The sequence below is a fragment of the Sphaerodactylus townsendi genome, linkage group LG02 (genome assembly GCF_021028975.2).
Source record: "Sphaerodactylus townsendi isolate TG3544 linkage group LG02, MPM_Stown_v2.3, whole genome shotgun sequence".
Taxonomy (NCBI): domain Eukaryota; kingdom Metazoa; phylum Chordata; class Lepidosauria; order Squamata; family Sphaerodactylidae; genus Sphaerodactylus; species Sphaerodactylus townsendi.
In genome coordinates this window covers 17744045-17758707 of record NC_059426.1, presented here as the reverse complement: position 1 = coordinate 17758707, position 14663 = coordinate 17744045, and the positions used below count along the sequence as shown (strand labels likewise).

General features: G+C 42.4%; 1 protein-coding gene across 2 annotated transcripts in view; it reads left to right on the top strand.

Moving 5' to 3' along the window:
• PARD3B (par-3 family cell polarity regulator beta) overlaps positions 1-14663 on the top strand; it is a 680328-nt gene that overhangs the window by 327281 nt on the left and 338384 nt on the right. The gene's annotated exons all lie outside the window — the stretch shown is intronic.

Below are 14663 nucleotides of genomic sequence, written 5' to 3'. Positions count from 1 at the left end.
TTCTTTGCACAGTGAAAGGTGCATTCAGACATGCTCACCTGAATTTATGTGAAGCCGCTTCTATGAGGAAAGATAACCACAGGCAATCTTATGACGGTACAGAAAATCAGCTCGCAGTTATAGCTGGATTGGAGCCGGTGGGTTTGGCTGGCTAAGCAAAAAGCGATCTGGCGCCATTAATTGCGAAAAGGAACGGGGAGCAGCGAGCAGCAAGCTGCCTCCCACCTGAGGTTCTTCTAAAGGTAGCCAGCCCAACGGATTACTGTGCTATCTCTTGATTAGGTCCACGATGACGAACAGCCTCCGTTGCTTTCGGCAGAGGCAAAATCTGTTTATAAGCTGCAGCTGAGATCATCTGTAAAGAAACTCGTCTTTGCAGTGCCAGAGGACTGCACAGTCCCGTCAGCCTTATTGAGGCACAGCTGCTGTGCTATATGTGCAGTGTTATGTAATACTGCCACTTGGTTGCAGAAAACAGCTCCCTACTTTTTGTATAGCATTGACATATGTTCCTTAGAAGCCCCGGGCATGTGCTTACCGTGACATTTTTTTCCCCATTCCTAAGGGTTTGGAGCATAGATGGATATATCATTTGGAAGGATTTATTAAACCCGTCTGTTTATTTCTGAAGGAAAGTTTTGTTGTGTTTTTAAGTAGTTTATCTTTCCACTACTTTTTTTTTAAAAAAAATATGTTTATTGTATCATTTGAATATTCCATTTTATATTAATACACTTCTTCATTTGTTTTCAAACAATAGATTTTCCCCTTTTCCCCCTCCCCCCTGTATTTTCTTCATAGTTTTATCAAACAAACAGCAGTAAGTTCATTCTTTGTCATCTCTTCTCCCATATCTCCTCATTGACTCCAGCTTATTTCATCCAGTCCTCATATATAGTCCATATCTTCAAAATTTCGCTCTGTTTACCTTGCCATAGTTTATTTGTTGTTATTATTTCGAAAATGTCCAGTGTCACTTGTTCCCAGATATATTCCAACCATTTCTGGATTGTCCATTTTTTCTTTTCTTTCCAGCCTAAAGCTATTGTTGCATGTGCTGCTTTGATCATTATTTTATACATACAGCTATATTTTTATCTACCCTCTATCCTCCATTACACCCATGAACATTAAATCATTATTTATCCCAATATTAATCTTCACCAGTTTCTCAATATATAATATTGTGGTTGTCCAAATTTTTTTCACTTCTATACATTCCGTCCACATATGGCTATAATATGCCTCCTTTCCATTACTTAACTGGTTGCAAGGTTTGAGAATGGAGTGTTGAGGAGTCCTTGTAGCATAGGCTACATTTTTTAAAGGTTGTCCTGTGATGCTTGGCTGCCATGCGAGTATAATCCTAAACAGAGTTACTCCAATCTAAGCCTGTGGAGTAACTCTCTTTAGGGTTGTACTGAAAATCTGAGCTGCGTCCTCCAGTGAATGCAGAAGCAGAAGGTTGGGTGGGAAACGTTTTTTGGGGTAGAGGAACAGGTACAAGAGGGAGATGGAGCTTACCTGTCTTGATACCTTTTCCAATCTTGCCGTCTCTTGCGATTGCCTGAACAGGCATCGCTTAGTAGTTGCTGGTGTTGTCAGCGGTTCTTTTCTTCCTTGCGGGAATTAGGAAGGGAGAAGCAATAATAGCTCATCTCCACTTGCTTAGCAGGGCTAATCACGAACGTATAAATGTGGGGGTGGCTTTTGAACCAGAACTCCACTGCCATCCGTGCCTGGACTTGGGTACCTTTCCTCTTGACACTTCTGATGGATAATTGAATGCTGCATTTTAAGTCTTAATTTAACTTTGTATTTTGTTTTTATGGTTTGTTGATGTTGTACACCGCCCTGAGCCCTTCGGGGGAGGGCGGTATAAAAATGAAATAATAAATAAAAATAAATAAATAAAATACGCTTTTGTTCCTTTAGTTTCACTTTTTCCTTCTTTCCATCTACAAAAACCCTTTGTTGGTTGCTAAAAATCATTTCCCAATTAAATTTTGATACATCTAATTAAGCAAAGTAATACTTATTTTTGCAGGGGAAGGGATATGCCTTCAATAGTGCAAAGTATTTTTAAGGTTCTCTTGGTAATTGTAATACCATAGTTAAATTTTTATCCATGGAGTGGGGATTGGGGTGGTAATGAGTATTTGTACATCAGAAAAAATGCAATCTGGAATAGCTTTTCCGAGTGAATGGCCTGGTTAGCTCATCATCCTCTATCATGACGATGACACGGCCTTTTCTTTTGCAGACAGAATTGTGTATGTGTTTTTACCCCACCTATGGACAGTTATATGAGTGGAGATTTGGGGTCCGGTTAATCCACCAGCCCAATTCTAAATGTATGCTGCATTTTAAAATGTTTATTACAAACATATTAGGGTTTTATTGATATGCTTTGTGATCTGTGATAGGATGGGCTATTTTTATCCTTTGAGTCCACCTTTTTGTGGGTTCAAATAGTCAGGAAATGCTGAAATCAATAAATTTGTGGCAGGTGGTGGTGGACAGGAACTCCACCTCGACCTGGACTTCAGGGTCCTCAAGCAAATCTAATGAGAGCTGAAGCAGTAAAGTTCTGGTCTGTTTGCAGCCAGGAGTGTGTGTATTTCCCATCCTGGTTCTCTCAGGTCTTCCCTCCCAAGATTTCCTGCAGTGAACACAAGTTCTCCTGAATCTGTTCTCGCTCCCATCTGCAGCTGTGAGCAAGAACATCAGAGCTTTGGGGTAGCATCTGAATGAACTTACAGAATACAGATCCCGGTAGGGGAAGGCTGCTAGCATGAGTAATTAGAGGTGATTGGGTTCCAACTGTGAGAAGGGTGCACTTGGTTAATTGGGTTTTTTTGTGATCTGGTGTTTCTGAGATAAGCGACTATGTAAATGATGGTACAGCCTCTCCTTGGAATCTATAAAGGTGGGTGGTGTTCACAAGCAATCGACCAGAGAGTGGCTGCAGTAAGGATACAGAGAGGCAGGTGGAACAGCGGGGATGCTCCCTTCTGTGTGACCTGGAGTAGTTAACCATCCTCGGTCTGCAACTAGCAGGGATGCTCAGTCTTGTCAACAGGCCCTAAATATTTGGATCAGTTGGGACTATCTCCCCACTATAGAATAAGGTGGCAACTTAGTTACTACATTTTTTTTTGTTCTCCCTGCATGTGGTCTCTTTGTTAGGACCCCTAAATTAAAATACAATCTGACCCTCTGCAAACAATTTTAAGGGTTGAACTTCTAACCTCTGCTTTACAGACCTGTGAATTACAGGCCATCTAATTTAGAACAGTGGCAGTACAGATGGTTCGTTCTTACTTTTGCAAATAACCACGGCAGATGATATATCTGAGCGTTATGGGAGTTCAGAAAGGAAATGAGGGGAAATAGCTAATTACCGTACAATTTATTGTAAAGATGATGCCACTTCCTATTCATGCACAATCGGACAGTTGTATAGACAATAATTGCCACATTATGCACTAAAAATGCATTAACTGGTCACGTGTGGTGCCAGTGTTTTTCCCCAGCTGCATGACAGAATCGGTTTTCCCAAGTTGTAACAGAAGACAAACATTTTTTTTTTAAAAAAAAAGCTTCGCATTTTGTTATATATATATTAATATCGCCCATTGTTTTCTGCAAACCTATATGCACAAAAGTGACTCGGGCCTTGCATAAGTGATCTGTAAGTACTACAGCCGTGGGAATTGCTTTCAAAACATGAAAGCCCCTGTTAGCTTTCGCCTGCAGCTAAATAGGGAATTGAATTGTATTAGCATAGAACTGTTTTGCTGTACATCAGCTCATACAAAATAGCTGGTGAAATGGGGTTAGAGGAGCAACAGCTTTCATTTCTGTGTTGTGCGCGTGGATGCACGCACATGATTTCGAAATAAAATGTCATTCCTTCCTCTGTATACATACGTACACACACCAGTATGTGGATATATGCCCCGTCGTGCCTGGCCCAGGCCAGCCCATTCTCATCACCTCTCAGAAGCTAAGCTGGTTTGGCCAGGGGTGACCACTCTAGGAAGACCAGGGTTGGTACACAGATGAAGGCAATGGCAAACCACCTCTGCTCATCTCCTACCTGCAAAACTCAGTGGGGTAGCATGGAGCTAGATTTTTTGGCGGGGGGGGGCAGCTTGTGTGCCCCTTTCCCTTGCCTCAGGGATCCCCTTAAGGGATTTTTTGGGTGAGTGCTTTGGGGACATGCCCAGTTTGGGGACTGTCAAGTGCGCCCTTACCTTGAGTGGAAAGGTGACCCCTGAGTGGCTGGGGGCTGCATGGAACCCATATAATTGCCTTCCTGGGTGTCCTCCCTCCTGGCCCAGCCAGCTGGCTGGCACAGGACACAGGGCGATGTCCACCCACAAGTGGGGTCACCTGATATTTATCGGACCAGGTGGTCGCCCAATGACTAAATCCATGGCCCATGCTGTGCTAAGGCTCTGATAGCTGCTGTTCTAATAAAAGTTGTGGCCATTTCCTCCAGCTAAGGTATCTGTCTGTTTAATCTGTGTGGCTGTGGCTCCACCTACCCTTTCCTTCTCCCCGCCTTTGGTCACTGGGCCTGCAAATACACATTTATTTGATTCAGTGATCAAGAACGACTCCGGGATGCTAAATAACACAGGTATCCAGTGGCACCTTAAACAATTGACAAGACTGATGCCAGAATTAGCCAAAGCTCATTTCATCAGGTTCAGACTGAAGCCAGTGTTTCGTATCGTTCTTTTCTAAGCACTGAAAGCTCTCTGTGACAGAATGGCTGTGACTCCATAGAAGCAGAGTGAAAATGACAATGCCGTACTGCACACTCAGCTGGGATTTAGAGTATTAATGTTTTTACAGTATTTCATTGCAAGACGATTAATCCGCTTCGTTTAGTGTGCTGGGGGCGGAGGTGCAGGAACAAAGGTGTGAAATAAGCTATGGCGGCCTTAATTAACAGTGCATTACTTAGGAGCGAGAGCTGGAAGCGCCACCAAGAGAAAAGGAAGCTGGTTGCGTTATCAAGAAGAAAACAATATCTTACGCAGCCCAAACGAGGGGAAAAAAATCAACAAAACTTGATCCTTGTGAACCATGTCACATCAAAGGCTCGTCCACAACAAATGACAATGAGATCATCTCATTTAGTGTTGATTCTTGCTAAACGCTGATAAATAGGCGCTGCTTAGTAATAGGCATCTAGCTTCAAGTGGAGCTATTACCTCTTGGAATGTAAAACTTGAGAGATGCAAGAAAGAAGCAGCTTGATAAGCATACCGTGCGTCTATGATAAAACCTTTATACTTCCAGGGTTTTCCCAGTTCTGTAACACACATTGTATGAAGGAAGGAAAGAAACTAGTTTGAAACCAAATGGAGGTACCTGGGGACCTTGGCCATCAGCTATGAACACCTGCCCTGCTCCTCCCATCCAGCCCTTCAGACTTAAAGAGGATTGCCTCTTGGAAGGAAAGAAACACCTGGAGGCAGATTGTTGCCGTCAGGAGCAGAGCTTTTACCCTCCGCTTTGTGCCCATTCCCCTCCCTTGAACATCAGTTTGTTCCTACTAGATAGATTTTTTTGTATTTTTAATGTATATGTTTATGGCCTGTCCCTTGCTTATATTGTAAGTCAGAGGTGGGATCCAGCAGGTTCTCATTGGTTCCCGAGAGTAGATTACTAATTATTTGTGTGTGCCGAGAGCGGGTTACTGATTGGTGATTTTGCCATGTGATTTTTGCCTTAGTTACACCCTCCTCTCAGCAGTAGAGCGCAGAACTTGAAGCAGTCTAGCAGGAGGTGCACCAGTGTGCGTGGCAGCCTGCGCCTGTGTGCATTCGTTTCCCGCCCAAGGACCAGCACAGCAGCTGCATCCTTGCCACAGCCCCGCCCCCGGAATGCCCAGCCACGTCCCCATCATGCCCTGCCCAGCCCCATTGGCGCTACGCCACAGTTTGAATCCCACCACCATGGGAACCTTTTACTAAAATTTTTGGATCCCACCACTGCTTAGAGTCCATGCTCTAAGGACAAAACTGGGATAAAAGTACGTATATGAAAATAAAGCTTCTAGAAAAGGGTAGAGCTATATGGAAGTTTAGGCATGCTTGCATAATTGTGATACTTGGTAGCAATCTGTGCTTTAGCTGTGATTGTGTAACTGCCTTTCCCTTTCCAGCTATCAGCAAGTAGCAGGAGTAGTAGTGGCCGTCATGCCAAGTTTTGAATGGGTTGGTTCAAGAAACGTGCAGGAGGAGACAGATAGGGCAGAGCAGCTTTAGGCCGGCGTCCCAAGGTTGGTACGCACATTGAGCTTCTGTGCCCTCAATTCCACTGGCAAGGATTTCACCTTCTTGTCTTGCCCTCATAGGATATAGACTAGGATCGATTTCTTCTTGGTTTTTCCAGTAATTGTACTGAGAATACAGAGAATTCTTCACTTGTGTTCCACAGTTGTACTGAACTCTACTCCATTAAAGTTTATGCCTCAATCAATCCATTAGTCTTTAAGATATTACGAGACTTTTTATTTAATGCTACGGCGGCCCTGAGTCATGTTTTGGCCAGACTATGTCTGAGATTGCGGGAGAGATGTTTGGTATTAAAGCTCAGAAATACCCATTAGTCTTCAGGGAGTCAAAAAGCTGGCTCACCAGCAGTAGCCAAGTTCTCCTGGGAGTCCAGACACCCCCCTGACAGCAGCAACTCCTTCTCAAGCAATAGTGTAAACTTCTTGCAACAACACACCTTCAGCCTGGCAGAGGAATCTGCTCTTTCCAGAGAACTATCCTTCTGCTCCTCTAAATCCACACTGATGATGAAGTTCTGTGATGACTTGGAGGCCTTTTGGATCCGAAGGACTACTTTCATCAAGCCTTGAAACAGAACACGGATAAACAGGCCACATTTTCACAACATAGCAATTCACAATCTACTGCTGAACCTCTGCCATCTCGCCGCTATACCATCAGAGAGCATATTGACCACCAGTCTCCACCCACCCAGGAAAAAGGACTCTTCATGTTTGGCCACAGTGTCACACTAAATTTCTATATATGATGTTTTTGCCACCGAACCCAAACTGATTTGATCAAGAAACATCATATCTCACAACAGCAGCACCCATGCTGAAGTGAGTGCAATAAACAGGCAAAGGAATAATCCAGAAATCATTATTAAGGAGGACCTCACCTGCAGGATCAAAGGTGGAGCTGTTATCCTCATGCACCAATTCAAAAAGCCAAAAGTCAACTCTCCAATGTCATTGTCTACAAATGACTGCTCTGAGACCCCACTCAGGCATACCAAAAAGACCTAAACGGAACTATGAAGTAATTTCTGCCCACATAGGACCCCACAGGTACTTTAACTGGACATCTTTTTTATCTTCTGCCCAAAACACAGACCCAGTAACCCAGAACATCCTTGTGGCTCATTCATCGGCACCCGATGTGTCTGGATACATGGACACTATTCTTCGACCCTATGCGATCAAAGCCCTCAGTTATGTGTGAGACACCACAGACTTCCTGAGAAAAATGCAATCAATTCACAATCTTCCAGGAAACCCACTATTTTGATCACCATGGATATTGAGTCTCTGTGCACCAGTATTCCAACACAAATATGGACTGCAAGCTTTTAGGATCCCCATCTCTGACAACACCACAGCCAACCTTGCTGTCGAGCTCTGCCAATTTGTCCTCACTTATAACTCCTTCCGATTTGGTGAATATTTACTTCTTCAGATCAGTGTCTCAGCTATGGGTGCCCACATAGCATCACAATATGCCAAGACCTTCATGGCCAACTTGGAGCAGTGCTTCTTCTGTTCCCATCTGTGAAAACCCCTCTTGTACCTGAGATTTACTGATAACATTTTCAGCATTTGGACACATAAGAAAGAAGCGCTGGAGAAATTTCACCAAGCGTTCGGCAACTTCCACCCTGCCATCAACCTGACCATGAAGCAATCTGCCCAAGAAATACGCTTTCTATTACAAATACATAATGGAAGCATAAAAGCTATCTTATACCAGACACCTACTGATAGCCAAACATATCTATATGCCTCCAATCACTGTCCTAAACACATCAAATGATTAATTGTCTACAGCCAAGTTCTTCACTGCATCTGTATCTGCTCCAGTTCCTTTTGACAGCGATTCTCACCTGCAGGATCTACAACACAGACAGTGTGGGAGTTACAGTACCCACCTGATATGGTAAGGAAATAGTTCAGCAAAGCCAGAATGATACCAAGGGATAACCTGCTACAAGATAGGCCTAAACGAAACAACAACAGTAGTGGCCATGTACAGCTGTCAGCTCAAATCTGTTCATTGCATCACCTGGGCAATGATACTCTTATAAGCATTGGGAGGGAAAGATTTTCTTGCCCACAAACATCCTCCTAACTTTAAACCATTTATCACCCACAGCAATATCCTTACAAACATGGGCTTGGACACTGGGACCAGGTACTGCCAACTCGAGATGCCAACTCTGTCCTCATATCCACTCTGACAGCATAATATTCAGACTTAACAACACCAGCCATACCATCTCAGTTCATTCACTTGTTCATCTTCCAATGTTATATATGCCATCAAGTGTCAGTAATGTCCTTCCATTCTCTATATCGGACAAAAATTCTCTATATCCTGTGTTTTTTTAAAAAATGGACATAAATCCATCATTACAAATAGCAACATTCAGAAAATAGTGGGAGAACATTTTAATGTTTCAGGTCATTCCATCGCTGAGCTCAGAGTGGCAGTTCTCAAACAAATTAATTTCACGGGGAAACAACAACTCAAGATTGCTAAATTTGAGATAATCTACAAGTTCAGAACAAAGAATAGGGACATAGGACTACAGATGTTAACTTTCTTTACAGTCATTCTAACTTTACAGTCATTCTAACTTTACAGTCATTCTAACTTCACAGTCATTCTAACTTCACAGTCATTCTAACTTTGCAGTCATTCTAACTTTACAGTCATTCTGATTACAATATGCTTTGTACTTTTGCACCCTTTGCAAATATTTTTTACAACACCCCTCCCACCTGACTAGGATTAAAAGTTTCAGATCTCCATTTTTACTCTATTCCTGTCTTAGGAAAAAAGCTTAATCTCTCAAAAGCTGATAGCCTGAAACTCTTATTTGTCTCCAAGGTGCTACTGAACTCAAATCTAGCTGTTCCTCCATCAGTGACTCTAGTCTTTGGCTTCCTGGGGGTTCATCAAATTCTGGCCATGATTAATGATTAAAATTTGAGGGAGAATAATCAGTGTTCTAGGACCACATAGGAATCTGCCTTTCAATACAGATTTCTTTGGAAACCTAATTTTTTTTTAAAAAAAGCAGGACATCAGGCACTGCTGGCCTTTACCAGTGGATATTAGTTAGGGCTACTACTCCAAAGAGCACACCTCTCCATTATCCCACCTGGTTCCCATCATCCCCACTCCTTCCATGTGACTATTTTTGGCCATTTTCTGCTTTTATTCTTGCCACCTTTACAAAAATCCACATCTACTGTGTGTGTGCGCGTGCGCGAGAGCGTGTAATGTGTGTGTGTTTTAAGTGCCATCAAATTGCTTCTGACTTATGGTGACTGAATGTCCTCTCGTTTGCAGCTTTGCTCAGACGGAAGGTTATGGCTTCATTTATGGAGTCAATATCTCATGTTGGGTCGTCTAGAATGTTACAATGGTTAAGAGTGGTGGACTCTAATGTGGGGAACTGGGTTTGATTCCCCACTCCTCCACAGGAAGCTTACAGGGTGACCTCGAGCCAGTCATAGCTCTCTCAGAACTCTCTCTGCCCCACCTACCTCACAAGGTGGCTATTGTGGGATGGTGGTTGGGAAGGCGATTGTAATCTGCTTTGAGACTTGTTACAGAAGAGATAAGCTGGGTATAAAAACCAGCTCTTCTTCTTCTATTTCCTTCCTGGCTGTCCTTCCCAGTCTCTTTCTGATTTCTTGGTTACAGTCTCTCTTTTGGTTGATGATGTAGCCAAGGAACAGAAAATCTTGAACAGTTTCAGTTTCTTCATTGTCAGCCCAGGAGCAGAGTTCCTAACATTCCTCCAATTACAGAGCACTCCAAATTTCCCCATAACAGACAGAATTCTAGAAATTTGGTCCAGTAATAGAAAGGATCCAGAAATGCCACCAATAGAATTTGGTCCAGGAAAAACAGGATAAAAGTCACATTCAAGAATCAACAAACTGGGTTCAGTCCTCCATTTTGGAATGCTTCTCCATCCCTACAGAGCAGGGGTCTGCAACCTGTGGCTCTCCAGATGTTCATGGACTACAATTCCCATCACTCCCTGCCAGCATGGCCAAATGGGCTGATGGGAATTGTAGTCCATGAACATCTGGAGAGCCACAGGTTGCAGACCCCTGCTATAGAACAAGACGTAGTGGTATAACGGTTCGATTTTACCTTCCCCCAAAGATTTATCATCCAAAACTGAAATCACCGGGCAGAGACCTCCTTATCACCTGGACCGTCTCCCTCACCACTTTAGAATCCCTCCAACTATGTTAAAAATGGCAGGATCATGTAACATATAAAACATTACACTTTTCTGTTTTAATCGCTTCACTTTCCATCCCGATTCTGACCTCCTCCTCACTCAGAAAAAGAAACCTCAACCCTTATTTTCTGACTTAACACCTTATCCACCCACCCCACCCTATTGAGAAACTGTTTCCACCAAATACTGAAGACAGAGTCTAACTTTTAAACTAGCCCAAGGGAGGGGCACCTAGTGCAATTGGGGCTGCTCCCCCTAGAAATCTTTTGATTTGCATATTGTTGCTTATTTCATGAATGCAGGTGTGACTTTTAAATGCCATCTAGCTATTTGTGGTTCAATAATTCTCCAGATTTTATATTTCTTTTTCAGTACACTTGAATTTTCCTGCTTTTCCTTCTGTTAATTGTGTCAATAAAGGTTAAAACTTAACACTTAAGTCCCTCACAAGGTCCCTTGAACCAGATCTTTGGGAATGCACGTGTGAAATGAGTGTTCATGTGTTTCCAGTAACAGGTGCTGTGAAAGAAGACAGTACTCTATTTTGGAAACTACCTGATGTTTACGAATGTTTAGAGCAGCAGGGTTTGCAGGAAATAGGAAGAGCTTCAACCTAGAAATAAAATTGCTAACAGTTTTGTGTAAAAAGATGGTTCCAAGCCAGAATGCGACGCGTTCTTTGTGAGTAATACGCATCCAGGCCTAGATGAGGAAACGGCATAGCTAAGAAATAAGAGCTGCTAGAGAGTCATGTTATTGGCACAATTGTTGACTTAAAATTAATTGATGGTGCTATATCTTTATTATGCTGAAAGGGCTGGGTAAGGATAATATCCATCTGGAGAGCTAGCAAGTGATTTTTTTTTTACCTCCTGCAAATATGTTTAGATCAGGAGAAGTAATTTACTTGGATTCTTAAGAGCTATGCTAGAAATGTTTGTATTTGGAAACTGGCTGATTAATATGTTATTTATAAGATGTTTTCAGTTAGGCTTTGTGAATGTAGATTACTATATCGGAATTTGTTTAGTTTTGATTAGCTGGGGGAGGTTTCCTTTTTATTTTGTTGCATCCTGTTTTGCTGTTAGCTCTAAATTTCTCCCATCTATATGTTTATGTATGCATTTATTTACGTCATTTATACTCTGCCTTTCTCCCCACTGGGGGACACAGAGCTGCTGTTCTCCTTGCCTTCATTTTGTCTTCCCAACAACCCTGTGACGTGAATTATGCTGAGAATGTCCCTTTTCACACAAGTCACCTAAAACGTTTGCGGAACTTTCCAACCGCCCCCGCCCTTATTTATAATTTATTTTATTTTATTAAATGTATATCTTGCCCTATCCTGGCAGGGCTCAGGGTGGGCCACAACATTAATTGTATACAATCAATAAAATCATTAAAAATAACAGTACAAATATTAAATATTAAAAACAATAAAACTCCCTATCCTGCTGGGATAGGGCGGGCTATACATTTAATAAAATAAAATAAATAATAATAATAACAAACTGCGATGTTTGTTTGCATTCACCTCCTCTGAACATTTCAGAGGATACACACACACACACACACACACACACACACATATCCACTTTATCTCATCCTCAGAAGCAAATCTTAAAATCCAAATGTAACTGAGCAAATTTTTGTGCAATCATTTCGTGCAGCTGAAATAATTTATGGTCATCTTGAATGGAAAGAACAGTTGTTCAAATTTATTATGTTAAAAGGACTGTTGCTTTAGGATGCCTTTTGAAGGTGTGTTCCTGGAGGCTTAACTAATTCTATTGTGCAGGTTTTAACCAGCATTCCACTCTCTATTTAATCTGTTTATCACTCTAGTGTTAATGATGTCAGAAAAATGCCTGTGGTTTCTTGTGTTCCATATGGGATTACAGAATCACTGTGGATCAAAACAAGAATGTTATCCCTAGTGTGCCTTAATATTGCTGTGGTTTGCTTCCTTGTACATGGTGCTTCTCTGAGTGAAAAAAACAGGACTTTGCTGTCTAAGAAATGCTGCAGATATTACTTTGTTAGCCTTAGGTTTTTATGCCTTCTCTTTTTCGCCATTTCACATCTTAGAAAGGGGGTGAAATTCTTAGAATGGTGTTCTGGTGTATCTAAATTTACCTTTTGCTTTGGCACAGTGTCGTTGAATAGTTTCTGTTGCTTGAAAAGGTTTCTCCTGAAATGAGACAAGGTAGAGACAAACGTCAAAACTGGAAGTCTCCCCGAGGGCATGTTGAGTCCGACTGTCTCAAGAAGCAGTTTATTTCAGTGTTTAAAGTGCTTCACTTCCACACTAGGAACTCAGTTTAGTACCGGCGGCACTTGACATAGTAAACTGAATTGCTACTGACGCCAGCCCCTGATCTGGATGACTCAGGCTATCCCAATTTCATGTCAGAAGCTAAGCAGAGTCTGCCCTGATTAGTACTTGGATGGGAGACTTCCAGGGAGTTCCAAGGTCATGATGCGGAGACAAATCACCTCTGAATGCAGTGGCGTACTGGGCCAAAATGGCGGCCGAGGGCATGACCGCCTCCCTGTGCTGCCCCCCATCTGGCTCCCTGCCCCCCATCTGGCTCCCTGCCCCCCATGCCTATCAGGATGCCGAGTAGGTGGATTGCTTTTGGGGCTGCTTATTGCCTTCATTGGGTGGGGGAAAGGCTGTCTTTCTATGCTCTGTGCTGCCAGGTGCTGGCCAAGGCCAACCTCTGTGGTTTCAGTTTGTGCTATCTTACTGTCTGCATATTTTCACAGTGCTGTTCCCATGTGGGGGGGATTATGGAAACATATTACTGTTCACTGCGCGGGAAAAGTCAACCTTGGCTTTTCCAAGCTGTCCTCCAGATCATGAATAAACCTCTGTTCTTTACATGGAGTTTGTTTCAGTTTTTGGGAATCTGACAGTGCCCCACTTATGGGAGCTGGCAGGGAGGCTGGGGGGAGGGCAGGGCTCGGGGGGGGAGTGGCTTGGATGGGAGCCACGGCAGAAGGCCAGCTCCTGGGCCACCCACACTATGATGCCCCCCCACCTCCCTGCATGGGATACCCCATGTCCCCATTAGTGGTACTCCACTGTCTGAATGTCCCTTGCCTTGAAAAACCTTTTGGGGTTGCCATAAGTTGGCTATGACTTGATGTCCCTTTCCACTACCAGTGAAGCCAACTCAACGGTGACGGTCTTTACTGCTGAAGAAAACGACTGTGCTGTCGAGAACAGTCTTCTTTTTAGTACTTCTCCTATATTAGCTCATTGTTCCTGTCCAGGAATTACTACTACTTCTTGCTTCTAGGCTGAGCTAGTTAGAAATCTTTGTAACTAGGGAAGGAATTATTGAACAACTTAAAAAGAGCCAGAGGAAAGAGATTTACCTTAAACATGAGTGAGTGGAAAGAGAACAATGAACTTGCAATGTTTTTAACCTCAAAAAAACCCTTTATACAAAGGGTTTTTTCCTTAAAGAATCTGTGATTGTTTTTCCCTTGCATTCCTTTGAAAGCGCTTAAATTGCTTGCTTATATGCTAGAAGACTTAGATGAGATAACAGACTGATGAATTTGAGCCTGTTGGGAAATATCCACGCAAGCAGCATGCTATTCAGAAGGGATGTTCCAATAAACCATGAGCTCTACACATTGGGCATAACATCCAAATGGCGCATTGGACGCAAACTGGCGCAAAGACTAAAGATCATATTATTGATTATTTAATATTTAAAATTTAAAATTGATTTTTTAATGTTAATTATAACGTTGTTTAAATCACCCTGAGCCTGTTTGTTTGTTTGTTTGTTTATTGTTTAGACTTTTATACCGCCCAATCCCCTAGGGACTCTAGGCGGTGTATAACATAAAATATGATTATAAATAAATTACTAAAACCTTTAAAACAGCGATAACAATAATAGAGGTGTCCGCCACCCCACTTTAAAATTCTCCCCAGGAGAGAGGGAGAAATGGGGAAATGTGGCTACAAATCAAATTGTAAATACAAATAAATTATAATTAAATATCTATCTGGAATATGTAGATGGAACTCCCTGTGGGACTGGACACAGGTGTACCATTCCTTTATTTCCAACCATTTTGAA